This window comes from Triticum urartu, chromosome 7, assembly GCF_003073215.2.
Source record: "Triticum urartu cultivar G1812 chromosome 7, Tu2.1, whole genome shotgun sequence".
Taxonomy (NCBI): Eukaryota; Viridiplantae; Streptophyta; class Magnoliopsida; order Poales; family Poaceae; genus Triticum; species Triticum urartu.
Window position 1 is genome coordinate 632,673,526 of NC_053028.1, and position 14,820 is coordinate 632,688,345.

The window sequence follows — 14,820 nt, forward strand, 5'->3', positions numbered from 1 at the left end:
GTATGGAACTGTAGAAATGATTTAGTATTTAACCGATCAACAAACATTCACTTTTTGCAGGTTATCTTCAGGGCCACGACGTTCATCCGTATGTGGTCGCTACTCACTCCGACAGAGGCCAGGGAGCGTTTGGTTACTGCGTCTACCCGATGGGAGATGGTAGCGCGGGATATTTTCAACCGATTTGGATGGCGGTCATGTAATAGGATAGGCATGTAGTGGTCCTATTGTGTTTGCCAGCCGGTTGTGGTTTTGGGCTGTAGCTCTTTCGAGCCTTTTGTTTATTTTCGCACCTCGATACTTGGCGACTTTTCTACTAGATTATGCTTTTAATAATATGAGCCGTATGCATTGTTCTGATGCAGAGGCTGGGGTAAACCCCTTTTCGAAAAAAATGAGAGGAATTATTATATGGAAGCTGATGCATTTTTCCACGTTGGCAAGCATCACATACTAAAGACTCACGAGATGGTGCACAAGGTAGTTTATTCAACCTAATGACGGAATCGACGACGCTGGATGAAGGATGGCCGAGCCTCTTGTGCCAATGTTCAGAGGTGAGCTTGACAACAGAGAGGACGCGGAGACTGGACTGACTAAAAGATGAAGACGCACGGAAGCTTGGCACCGGGTAGAGACCGCCGCGGCTTCTACCTTGCAGAAGGACCCTCCTCTTGACTTGATCCTTTAGACGAAAAAAGTCAGGATACATCTCGGGAAATGCACGGTTATCAGAAACAAGTTTATGAGTTGAAATAAGGTGTTTGTGTAACTCTGGAACGTGAAGAACATTTTTAAGCAGGAGTGGATTGTGTGAGCCAAAAAGCATAGATTTACCAACGTGAGAGATTCGCAAACCTGCTCCGTTGGCAACATGGACCTTATCCTTGCCGCTGTAGCAATCATGGACCGTGAGGCGATCAAGGTCGCTGGTGAGGTGGTCCGTCGCGCCAGAGTCGAGGTACCAGTTGGTGTCGACAGAGTAGCCACCATGGCCGCCGGTGTTGGTAGCGTTGCTGTTGCGCTCAGTGTTTCGGTAGCGCTCGCGGTTAAAACGCTGCCTGCACCTCAACGCATCATGCCCATATTTCTGGCAGACTTGGCAGGTGGGCTTGTTGCGGTTGCGGCCTCCGCGGCCACGGCCCTGCCCCTGGCCACCACGACCTCCACCGCGGCCTGCTGCATTAGCAGAGGAGAAGATCTCGCCGGTGGAAGTCTGCTGCTTAAGACGAAGCTCGGCGCTAAGCAAATACGCATACAAGCTAGCAAGGCTCACTGGCTCATCACGTGCTATGATTGAAGCAACAAGGGGCTCATATGCTGATCCCAGACCAGCGAGCATGTAGCCAAGAACCTCCTCATCGGAGAGGGGCTTGCCAGCAGACGCCATAGCGTCGGCATACCCCTTTATCTTGTTTTAGTACGCAGCAGCAGATAGGTCCTTTTTCTTCTGGTTGGAGAGCATGTAGCGGATTTGCATCACGCATGCGCAACTCTCTGAGGAAAACATCGCGTGCAGCGCATCCCAGATGGCACGGGAGGTGTGCAGCTACGTCAATTGCCTGATGATGTCCTCAGTCATTGAGGAGAGCAAGGCGATGAGGACTACCTGGTCCTGTTGATACCAGCGAAGGAACACCGGATTTTCCATGATACGGGCAGCGTCGCCGGTACCCTCGGTGATGGTCTCTGCCGGTGGAGGGATGGTGCCATCGACATAGCTGAAGGAGCCCTGCGCATGAAGGATAGGGACGGCTTGAGTTTTCCAAAGAAGAAAATTCTCCCTTGTGAGGCGGATGGTGATCAGGTCAGCGATGGCAGCAATGGAGGCGGAGCCGGATGAGATGATCATGCCAGAGGTGCCATCACTGGTAGAAGGAGTGGTGGACATGGTGAGGAAGAAGATCGAGCTCTGATTACCAAGATAGAAGAGATATTTGTCGTGATAATCCTCACTATATTGGGCTATTTATATAGTACATGTACATGTTAAGTTACAAGACATTAGGACGTGGAATATCAAGAAAGAGGTCTCTAGACCTTCTACATTCTAGCACTAAGCTGTAATTGCTAGGCGTTGCAACTCATTATGCTAGACATCACTAACTCGTAACATTTGACACGAACCCTGTCAAATATGTGTTTCGTGTGTTCTTTAAACAACACAGTCTGATGCATGTTTTTACAACAGTTTAACATTAGTAAAGTTTACTGAATGGCAATGCATTGTGGTACTGAACTTGCTGAATTCTGCACCTTATTGGACTCATACTCCAACTAACTCATCCAAAAATCCAAACTGAAGGAGATAGATGGGCATTATATTTCAACACCCCCCTCACGTCTAAACTTATTTAGTCGTTAGACGTGGGATCGAAGTAGGCCGCAGAATCTTTTTATTTTAATATTGCGTTGGTAGGGTCTTGAACTCAAAACCTCTTGGCTCTGTTACCATATTGAATTCATACTCCAGCCAACTCATCCAAAAGTCCGAGCTGATTGAGAGAGGCGGGCAATATATTTCAACACACCTATTACACTGCGTTCACCACTTGACCTGCTCATCATGTATCTACGCCGCTCATGGGCGCACACAACGGCTGTACAACTTCACCGGTCACGGCCGTCCTAGTGACGCGGACCCGTCGCTGCACGCAGAGTACACGGCCAATCTCCGCCGGACAAAGTGCTCCACGCCCACGGACAACACCACCGTCATAGAGATGGACCCCGGGAGCTTCCTCACTATTAGAAGGGATAGAGAGGGATTGGTAGAATCGATGTTATACTATTGAACCTCGTGAGCATATATATAGGAGTACAATGATCAGTTTCGAGTACAAGATAAGGCAGAAACAAATCCTAGTCTATCATACACTTCCTAATACAATGGTAGCGATGCAGACGGTGAGACAGGAGAAGAATCCGAAGATAAGCCGACGGACATCCCCCACAATCGTAACAGTCGATGCACCACGGAAGTTGTGGCTGGAGTGGAAACCGACAAGGTTGCTCAAGCAAGGCGGTAGTCCTTTTTGCCGATGTTGAGGTAGCCGAGAGCGTAGGGTGGTGTAGTTGTGGTTGAGGTAGTTGTGAGAGGGACGCAATGGTCGATGTCGAGTCGGGGTGGCCGGTGTCGAGGCAGTCGCCGTGGACTGGGAAGAAGAGAGGTAGCGGCGGGGTGAGGAGGAGGCGGCGGCTGCTTGGTTAGAAGCACAACGACATTGCTCATAGTAGGCGAGAACCCGACAATGTGACGAAGACCGGCGCGTACGATGGCGTTCCCGCGCCGAGGAAGGCGGCGCGGTGCATACCACAGGAAATCGACGTGCTGGGATGGTGGAGTGGACCACGAACCGTGGTCTACGGCCCGAAGGGGTGATGCGACGGTAGCAGGCAGGTTGCGGCGACAGCAGGAAGACCGCGGGCCGCGGCGCTACGACCCAAAGGGGCAGCGGAGCGCGGGTTGGTGCAACCGCGGGGACGGCCTCGAGCAGCGCCAACAAGCCCTGTGTGGATCAAGGGGCATCATGAGCCACCAACATGCACGTAAGCCGATGCACACACTAGAGCAGAAAACTACCAGGAAACCATTTTATTAATTATTCATAAAGCCTTACAAAGTAATACATAAGTAAGCCTGAAGTCATCATCTTGGAAACACCTGTCGCTACTCATATCTGCTTGATGAAGGGGTGCCGAATGTCTGCCCCAATACTAAACAGACATCGCACCAAAACCTAACATCTAAAGCCGGATGCCCCAGCCAAGCCACAATGCCGGGACCGGGTCACACGCCGGCCCGGCGCACTCTTAGAGCCCGCCACCACCGTCTTCCACCTATCCATCTCCAGAGTAGGTATTGACACACAGACGTTGCCAGGCCTGCCGTCGATGCCACCATGGAGCCAGACAACACCACCATCCTGCATGTATCCATCCACACGTGCCCGTCGCTAAAACTCAACAGTGCCATGCTGTAGGGATCCGCCGTTGGCCTTATGGTAGACGTAACTGTTGGAAATTTCCTACACACACGCAGGATCATGGTGATGCACAACAACGAGAGGGGAGAGTGTCGTCCACGTACCCTCGTAGACCGTTAAGCAGAAGCGTTATGACAACGCGGTTGATGTAGTCGTACGTCTTCATGATCGACCGATCCTTAGCACCGAATGTACGACACCTCCACGTTCAGCACACGTCCCGCGAACTCACGATCCAGCAGAGCTCAGGGAAGAGTTTCGTCAGCACGACGGCGTGGTGACGATGTTGATGAAGCTACCGCAGCAGGGCTTCGCCTAAACACCGCTATAGTATGACCGAGGTGGATTATGGTGGAGGGGGGCACCGCACACGGCTGGAGAGATCTCAATGATCAACTTGTGTATCTAGAGGTGCCCCCTGCCCCCGTATATAAAGGAGCAAGGGGGGAGAGGCGGCCGGCCAGGAGGAGGCGCGCCAGGAGGAGTCCTACTCCCACCGGGAGTAGGACTCCCTCCGTTCCTAGATGGAATAGGAGAAGGGGGAAGGAGGAGGGGAGAGGAAGGAAAGGGGGGCGCCCCCCTCCTTGTCCAATTCGGACTAGAGGGAGAGGGGGCGCGCGGCCTGCCCTGGCAGACCCTCCTCTCTTCACTAAGGCCCATCATGGCCCATTAAACCCCCCGGGGGGGTTCCGGTAACCCCCGGTACTCCGGTAAAATCCCGATTTCACCCGGAACACTTCCGATATCCAAATATAGGCTTCCAATATATAAATCTTTATGTCTCGACCATTTTGAGACTCCTCGTCATGTTCGTGATCACATACGGGACTCCGAACTACCTTCGGTACATCAAAACATGTAAACTCATAAAACCGATCGTTATAGAACTTTAAGCGTGCGGACCCTACGGGTTCAAGAACTATGTAGACATGACCGAGACACGTTTCCGGTCAATAACCAATAGCGGAACCTAGATGCTCACATTGTTTCCTACATATTCTACAAAGATCTTTATCGGTCAAACCGCACAACACTATACATTGTTCTCTTTGTCATCGGTATGTTACTTGCCCGAGATTCGATCGTCGGTATCCAATACCTAGTTCAATATCGTTACCGACAAGTCTCTTTACTCGTTCCGTAATACATCATCCTATAACTAACTCATTAGTTATCATGCTTGCAAGACTTATAGTGATGTGTATTACCGAGAGAGCCCAGAGATACCTCTCCGACAATCGGAGTGACAAATCCTAATCTTGATCTATGCCAACTCAACAAGTACCATCGGAAACACCTGTAGAGCACCTTTATGATCACCCAGTTACGTTGTGACATCTGGTAGCACACAAAGTGTTCCTCCGGTATTCGGGAGTTGCATAATCTCATAGTCATAAGAACATGTATAAGTCATGAAGAAAGCAATAGTAGTAAACAAACGATCAAGTGCTAAGCTAACGGAATGGGTTAAGTCAATCAGATCATTCTCCTGATGATGTGATCCCATTGATCAAATAACAACTCATGTCTATGGTTAGGAAACTTAACCATCTTTGATCAATGAGCTAGTCAAGTAGAGGCATACTAGTGACACTATGTTTGTCTATGTATTCACACATGTATTATGTTTCCGGTTAATACAATTCTAGCATGAATAATAAACATTTATCATGAAATAAGGAAATAAATAATAACTTTATTATTGCCTCTAGGGCATATTTCCTTTAGTCTCCCACTTGCACTAGAGTTAATAATCTAGATTACGCAGTAATGATTTTAACACCCATGGAGCCTTGGTGCTGATCATGTTTTTGCTCGTGGAAGAGGCTTAGTCAACGGTTATGCAACATTCAGATCAGTATGTATCTTGCAAATCTCTATGCCTCCCACCTGGGCTTGATCCCGGATGGAGTTGAAGCGTCTCTTGATGTGCTTGGTTCTCTTGTGAAATCTGGATTCCTTTGCCAAGGCAATTCCACCAGTGTTGTCACAAAAGATTTTCATTGGACCCGATGCACTAGGTATGACACCTAGATCGGATATGAACTCCTTCATCCAGACTCCTTCATTCGCTGCTTCCGAAGCAGCAATGTACTCCGATTCACATGTAGATCCCGCCACGACGCTCTGTTTAGAACTGCTCCAACTGACAGCTCCACCGTTTAATATAAACACGTATCCGGTTTGCGATTTAGAATCGTCCGGATCAGTGTCAAAGCTTGCATCAACGTAACCATTTATGATAAGCTCTTTGTCACCTCCATAAACGAGAAACATATCGTTGGTCCTTTTCAAGTACTTCGGGATGTTCTTGACTGCTGTCCAGTGATCCACTCCTGGATTACTTTGGTACCTCCCTGCTAGGCTAATAGCAAGGCACACATCAGGTCTGGTACACAGCATTGCATACATGATAGAGCCTATGGTTGAAGCATAGGGAACACTTTTCATTTTCTCTCTATCTTCTGCAGTGGTCGGACATTGAGTCTTACTCAACTTCATACCTTGTAACACAGGCAAGAACCCTTTCTTAGCTTGATCCATTTTGAACTTCTTCAAAACTTTATCAAGGTATGTGCTTTGTGAAAGTCCAATTAAGTGTCTTGATCTATCTCTGTAGATCTTGATGACCAATATATAAGCAGCTTCACCGAGGTCTTTCATTGAAAAACTCTTATTCAAGTATCCTTTTATGCTATCCAGAAATTCTATATCATTTCCAATCAGCAATATGTCATCCCATATAATATTGGAAATGCTACAGAGCTCCCACTCACTTTCTTGTAAATACAGGCTTCTTCAAAAGTCTATATAAAACCATATGCTTTGATCATACTATCAAAACGTTTATTCCAACTCCGAGAGGTTTGCACCAGTCCATAAATGGATCACTGGAGCTTGCACACTTTGTTAGCTCCCTTTGGAACAATAAAACCTTCAGGTTGCATCATATACAACTCTTCTTCCAGAAATCCATTCAGGAATGCAGTCTTTACATCCATTTGCCGAATTTCATAATCATAAAACACGGAAATTGCTAACATGATTCAGACGGACTTAAGCATCGCTACGGGTGAGAAGGTCTCATCGTAATCAACTCCTTGAACGTGTTGAAAACCTTTTGCAACAAGTCGAGCTTTGTAAACAGTAACATTACCGTCAGTGCCTGTCTTCTTCTTGAAGATCCATTTATTCTCGATGGCTTGCCGATCATCGGGCAAGTCAACCAAAGTCCACACTTTGTTCTCATACATGGATCCCATCTCAGATTTCATGGCTTCAAGCCATTTTGCGGAATCTGGACTCGTCGTCGCTTCCTCATAGTTCGTAGGTTCGTCATGGTCAAGTAACATGACCTCCAGAACTGGATTACCGTACCACTCTGGTGCAGATCTTGCTCTAGTTGACCTACGAGGTTCGGTAGTAACTTGATCTGAAGTTACATGATCATCATCATTAGCTTCCTCACTAATTGGTCTAGGAGTCACAGGAACAGATTTCTGTGATGAACTACTTTCCAATAAGGGAGCAGGTATAGTTACCTCATCAAGTTCTACTTTCCTCCCACTCACTTCTTTCGAGAGAAACTCCTTTTCTAGAAAGGATCCATTCTTAGCAACGAATATCTTGCCTTCGGATCTGTGATAGAAGGTGTACCCAATAGTTTCCTTTGGGTATCCTATGAAGAGACATTTCTCCGATTTGGGTTCGAGCTTATCAGGTTGAAGCTTTTCCACATAAGCATCGCAGCCCCAAACTTTAAGAAACGACAACTTTGGTTTCTTGCCAAACCATAGTTCATAAGGCGTTGTCTCAACGGATTTTGATGGTGCCCTATTTAACGTGAATGCAACCGTCTCTAAAGCATAACCCCAAAACGATAGCGGTAAATCAGTAAGAGACATCATAGATCGCACCATATCTAGTAAAGTACGATTACGACATTCGGACACACCATTACGCTGTGGTGTTCCGGGTGGCGTGAGTTGCGAAACTATTCCGCATTGTTTCAAATGTAGACCAATCTCGTAACTCAAATATTCTCTTCCACGATCAGATCGCAGAAACTTTATTTTCTTGTTACGATGATTTTCCACTTCACTCTGAAATTCTTTGAACTTTTCAAATGTTTCAGACTTATGTTTCATTAAGTAGATATACCCATATATCTGCTCAAATCATCTGTGAAGGTGAGAAAATAACGATACCCATCGCGAGCCTTAATATTCATCGGACCACATACATTATTATGTATGATTTCCAACAAATCTGTTGCTCGCTCCATAGTTCTGGAGAGCGGCGTTTTAGTCATCTTTCCCATAAGGCATGGTTCGCAAGTAAGAAGTGATTCATAATCAAGTGATTCCAAAAGTCCATCAGTATGGAGTTTCTTCATGCATTTTATACCAATATGACCCAAACGGTAGTGCCACAAATAAGTTGCACTATCATTATCAACTCTGCATCTTTTGGCTTCAACATTATGAATATGTGTATCACTACTATCGAGATTCAACAAGAATAGACCACTCTTTAAGGGTGCATGACCATAAAAGATATTACTCATATAAATAGAACAATCATTATTCTCTGATTTAAATGAATAACCGTCTCGCATCAAACAAGATCCAGATATTATGTTCATGCTTAACACTCTCACCAAATAACAATTATTTAGGTCTAAAACTAATCCCAAAGGTAGATGTAGAGGTAGCGTGCCGACAACGATCACATCGACTTTGGAACCATTTCCTACGAGCGTCGTCACCTCGTCCTTAGCCAGTCTTCGCTTAATCCGTAGTCCCTGTTTCGAGTTGCAAATATTAGCAACAGAACCAGTATCAAATACCCAGGTACTACTACGAGCTCTAGCGAGGTACACATCAATAACATGTATATCACATATACCTTTGTTCACCTTGCCATCCTTCTTATCCGCCAAATACTTGGGGCAGTTCCGCTTCCAGTGACCAGTCTGTTTGCAGTAGAAGCACTCAGTCTCAGGCTTAGGTCCATACTTGGGTTTTTCTCCTAAGCAGCAACTTGTTTGCCGTTCTTCTTGAAGTTCCCCTTATTCTTCCCTTTGCCCTTTTTCTTGAAACTGGTGGTCTTATTGACCATCAACACTTGATGCTCCTTCTTGATTTCTACCTCCGCAGCCTTTAGCATCGCGAAGAGCTCGGGAATAGTCTTATTCATCCCTTGCATATTATAGTTCATCACGAAGCTTTTGTAGCTTGGTGGCAGTGATTGAAGAACTCTGTCAATGATACTATCAACAGGAAGATTAACTCCCAGTTGAGTCAAGTGATTATGATACCCAGACATTTTGAGTATATGCTCACTCACAGAACTATTCTCCTCCATCTTGCAGCTATAGAACTTATTGGAGACTTCCTATCTCTCAATCCGGGCATTTTTCTTGAAATATTAACTTCAACTCCTGGAACATCTCATATGCTCCATGACGTTCAAAATGTCGTTGAAGTCCCGGTTCTAAGCCGTAAAGCATTGCACACTGAACTATCGAGTAGTCATTAGCTTTACTCTGCCAAACGTTCTTAACGTTATCAGCAGCATCTGCATCAGGCCTGGCACCCAGCGGTGCTTCCAGGACGTAATTCTTCTGTGCAGCAATGAGGATAATCCTCAAGTTACGGACCCAGTCCGTGTAATTGCTACCATCATCTTTCAACTTTGCTTTCTCAAGGAACGCATTAAAATTCACAACATCACGGGCCATCTATCTACAACAACATAGATAAGCAAAAATACTATGAGGTACTAAGTTCATGATAAATTTAAGTTCAATTAATCATATTACTTAAGAACTCCCACTTAGATAGACATCCATCTTATCATCTAAGTGATCACGTGATCCATATCAACTAAACCATAACTTATAATCACGTGAAATGGAGTAGTTTTCAATGGTGAACATCACTATGTTGATCATATCTACTATATGATTCACGCTCGACCTTTCGGTCTCAGTGTTCCGAGGCCATATCTGCATATGCTAGGCTCGTCAAGTTTAACCCGAGTATTCTGCGTGTGCAAAACTGGCTTGCACCCGTTGTATATGGACGTAGAGCTTATCACACCCGATCATCACGTGGTGTCTCAGCACGACGAACTTTGGCAACGGTGCATACTCAGGGAGAACACTTTTATCTTGAAATTTAGTGAGAGATCATCTTATAATGCTATCATCAAACAGAGCAGAATAAGATGCATAAAGGATAAACATCACATGCAATCAATATAAGTGATATGATATGGCCATCATCAACTTGTGCTTGTGATCTCCATCTCCGAAGCACCGTCATGATCACCATCGTCACCGTCGCGACACCTTGATCTCCATCGTAGCATCATTGTCATCTCGCCAACTATTGCTTCTACGACTATCGCTACCGCTCAGTGATAAAGATAAGCAATTACAGGGCGATTGCATTCCATACAATAAAGCAACAACCATATGGCTCCTGCCAGTTGCCGATAACTCCGTTACAAAACATGATCACCTCATACAAAAATATAGCATCATGTATTGACCATATCACATCACAACATGCCCTGCAAAAACAAGTTAGACATCCTCTACTTTGTTGTTGCAAGTTTTACATGGCTGCTACGGGCTAAGCAAGAACCGTTCTTACCTACGCATCAAAACCACAATGATAGTTCGTCAAGTTGGTGTTGTTCTAACCTTCTCAAGGACCGGGCGTAGCCACCCTCGGTTCAACTAAAGTTGGAGAAACTGACACCCGCCAGCCACCTGTGTGCAAAGCACGTCGGTAGAACCAGTCTCGCGTAAGCGTACGCGTGATGTCGGTCCGGGCCGCTTCATCCAACAATACCGCCGAACCAAAGTATGACATGATGGTAAGCAGTATGACTTGTATCGCCCACAACTCACTTGTGTTCCGATCGTGCATATAACATCAACGCATAAAACCTGGCTCGGATGCCACTGTTGGGGAACATAGTAATTTCAAAAAAATTCCTACGCACACGCAGGATCATGGTGATGCACAACAACGAGAGGGGAGAGTGTCGTCCACGTACCCTCGTAGACCGTTAAGTGGAAGCGTTATCACAACGCGGTTGATGTAGTCGTACGTCTTCACGATCGACCGATCCTCAGCACCGAATGTACGGCACCTCTGCATTTAGCACAAGTTCAGCTCGGTGACGTCCCGCGAACTCACGATCCAGTAGAGCTCGGGGAAGAGTTTCGTCAGCACGACGGCGTGGTGACGATGTTGATGAAGCTACCGCAGCAGGGCTTCGCCTAAACACCGCTACAGTATGACCGAGGTGGATTATGGTGGAGGGGGGCACCGCACACGGCTGGAGAGATCTCGATGATCAACTTGTGTAGCTAGAAGTGCCCCCCTGCACCCGTATATAAAGGAGCAAGGGGGGAGAGGCGGCCGGCCGGGAGGAGACGCGCCAGGAGGAGTCCTACTCCCACCGAGAGTAGGACTCCCTTCTTTCCTAGTTGGAATAGGAGAAGGGGGAAGGAGGAGGGGGAGAGGAAGGAAAGGGGGGGGGGGCGCCCCCCCTCCTTGTACTACAGGGAGAGATCTCAATGATCAACTTGTGTATCTAGAGGTGCCTCCCTTCCCCCGTATATAAAGGAGCAAGGGGGGAGAGGCGGCCGACCAGGAGGAGGCGCGCCAGGAGGGGGGAGATAGGAAGGAAAGGGGGGCGCCGCCCCCTCCTTGTCCAATTCAGACTAGAGGGAGAGGGGGTGCGCAGCCTACCCTGGCAGCCCCTCCTCTCTTCCACTAAGGCCCATCATGGCCCATTAAACCCCCCGGGGGGGTTCCGGTAACCCCCGGTACTCCGGTAAAATCCCGATTTCACCCGGAACACTTCCGATATCCAAATGTAGGCTTACAATATATAAATCTTTATGTCTCGACCATTTCGAGACTCCTCGTCATGTCCGTGATCACATCCGGGACTCTGAACTACCTTCGGTACATCAAAACATATAAACTCATAAAACCGATGGTCACAGAACTTTAAGCGTGTGGACCCTACGGGTTCGAGAACTATGTAGACATGACCGAGACACGTTTCCGGTCAATAACCAATACGGAACCTATGCTCATATTGGTTCCTACATATTCTATGAAGATCTTTATCGGTCAAACCGCACAACACTATACGTTCTTCTCTTTGTCATCGGTATGTTACCTGCCCGAGATTCGATTGTCGGTATCCAATACCTAGTTCAATCTCGTTACCGGCAAGTCTCTTTACTCGTTCCGTAATACATCATCCCGTAACTAACTCATTAGTTATCATGCTTGAAAGACTTATTGTGATGTGTATTACCGAGAGGGTCCAGAGATACCTCTCCGACAATCGGAGTGACAAATCCTAATATTGATCTATGCCAACTCAACAAGTACCATCGGAAACACCTGTGGAGCACCTTTATGATCACCCAGTTACGTTGTGACGTTTGGTAGCACACAAAGTGTTCCTCCGGTATTCGGGAGTTGCATAATCTCATAGTCATAAGAACATGTATAAGTCATGAAGAAAGCAATAGCAGTAAACAAATGATCAAGTGCTAAGCTAACGGAATGGGTCAAGTCAATCACATCATTCTCCTAATGATATGATCCCATTGATCAAATAACAACTCATGTCTATGGTTAGGAAACTTACCCATCTTTGATCAATGAGCTAGTCAAGTAGAGGCATACTAGTGACACTATGTTTGTCTATGTATTCACACATGTATTATGTTTCCGGTTAATACAATTCTAGCATGAATAATAAACATTTATCATGAAATAAGGAAATAAATAATAACTTTATTATTGCCTCTAGGGCATATTTCCTTCAGTAACACCGCTCCTCCTCTTGTCTTCTCCATCCAGCACTTGCTCCAAAACGATGCCCCCAGGAGGAAGAATGATACCCAAGGCGCCGTCATTATCCAATCCGGTAGAACCATATTTAGGGATTCCCCAGGAACATCCTGGTCGAGTTGACATGACCTGCAACAATGATGCCTCGAGAAGAAAACGACGTCAGAGATGCCGCCATCGTCTGCCAAGACAGCAGTCAGGCATGGTTTGCACCAAAAGCCGCGTCGCACCAATCTCGTGGCTGGCTAGAACCGCATGGAGTTTCGCCATGAAGACGTATGCCGCCGCCGGTACTCCAGCGGAGATCCTGCATCCCCTCACTAGAGCCCTCATCGCGTCGCTCACAATCCACGTGAAGAATCAATGACAGATCTTGGTGGGATCCAGATTCGTGGCCGCCACCATCCCCACAACCGCCAGCAGCACAAGCCATGGGATCGTCGGTTGCCGCCGCACGGCTAGGGAGCCGTCCTGGCGGCGGTGCGGAGTGATACGTCTCCAATGTATCTATAAGTTTTGATTGTTCCATGTTGTTTTATTATCAATCTTGGGTGTTTTATAATCATTTTATATCATTTTTGTACTAACATATTGGCATAGTGCCAAGTGCCAGTTGCTGTTTTTTACATCACAGAAAATCAATATCAAACGGAGTCCAAATGCCACGAAACTTTACGAAGATTTTTTATGGGCTAGAAGGAAGGCAATGGGCCCTGGTTGCACCTGAGGGGTGCCCCGAGGAGGGCATAACCCACCAAGGCACGCCAGGAGGCCCTAGCGCGCCCTAGTGGGTTGTGCCCACCTGCCCCCCCGACCGCCTCTTTGCTCTCTAAATACCCCAAAAATACCAGAACCCTAGGGGAGTCGACGAAATATTCATCCAGCTGCCGTAGAGTCCAGAATCACAAGATCCAATCTACACACCATCACGAAGGAGTTCACCACTTCCATTGGTGCCTCTCCGATGATACGTGAGTAGTTCTTTGTAGACCTTTGGGTCCGTAGTTAGTAGCTAGATGGCTTCATCTCTCTCTCTCTCTCTTGATCCTCAATACAATGGTCTCTTGGAGACCCATATGATGTAACTCCTTTTGCGGTGTGTTTGTTAGGATCGATGAACTTCCAGTTTATGATCATATCTATGTTTTTATATCCATGAAAGTATTTGAGTTTCTTTTATGCATGATCTGTTATAGCCTTGTATTTCTTCTCCGATATTTGGGTTTTGTCTGGCCAACTTGATCTATTTATCTTGCATTGGGAAGAGGTGCCCGGTAGTGGGTTCGATCTTACGGTGCTTGATCCCAGTGATAGAAAGGGAACCGACACGTATGTATCGTTGCTACTAAGGATAAAAAGACGAGATCTATATCTAATGCCATATAGATAAACGGATCTTGTCTACATCATGTCATCATTCTTATTGCATTACTCCGTTTTTCCATGAACTTAATACAGTAGATGCATGGTGGATAGCGGTTGATGTGTGGAGTAATAGTAGTAGATGCATGCAAGAGTCGGTCTACTAATCTTGGACGTGATGCCTATGTGATAACCCACAAGTATAGGGGATCACAACAGTTTTCTATAAGTAAGAGTGTCGAACCCAACGAGGAGCTAAAGGTAGAACAAATATTCCCTCAAGTTCTATCGACCACCGATACAACTCTACGCACGCTTGCTGTTCGCTTTACCTAGAACAAGTATGAAACTAGAAGTACTTTGTAGGTGTTTTCGGAAAGGCTTGCAAGAAAGTAAAGAGCACGAAAATAAAACTAGGGGCTGTTAAGGTAAAGAAGCAACTAAAGTAAATATAGCGAGTGTGGAAAAGTGGTGGTAGGAGTTGCAAAATTGTCCCTTAAGCAATTGACTACTTTACTAGACCGATAGCAAGTATTATGTGGGAGAGGCCACTTCTAGCATGTCATCCCTGACTT

General features: G+C 46.3%; 1 pseudogene; it reads right to left on the reverse strand.

Moving 5' to 3' along the window:
- Positions 1 to 1,233: 1,233 nt before the first annotated feature.
- On the reverse strand, positions 1,234 to 1,372 carry LOC125526134 (annotated as a pseudogene).
- Positions 1,373 to 14,820: the final 13,448 nt, after the last annotated feature.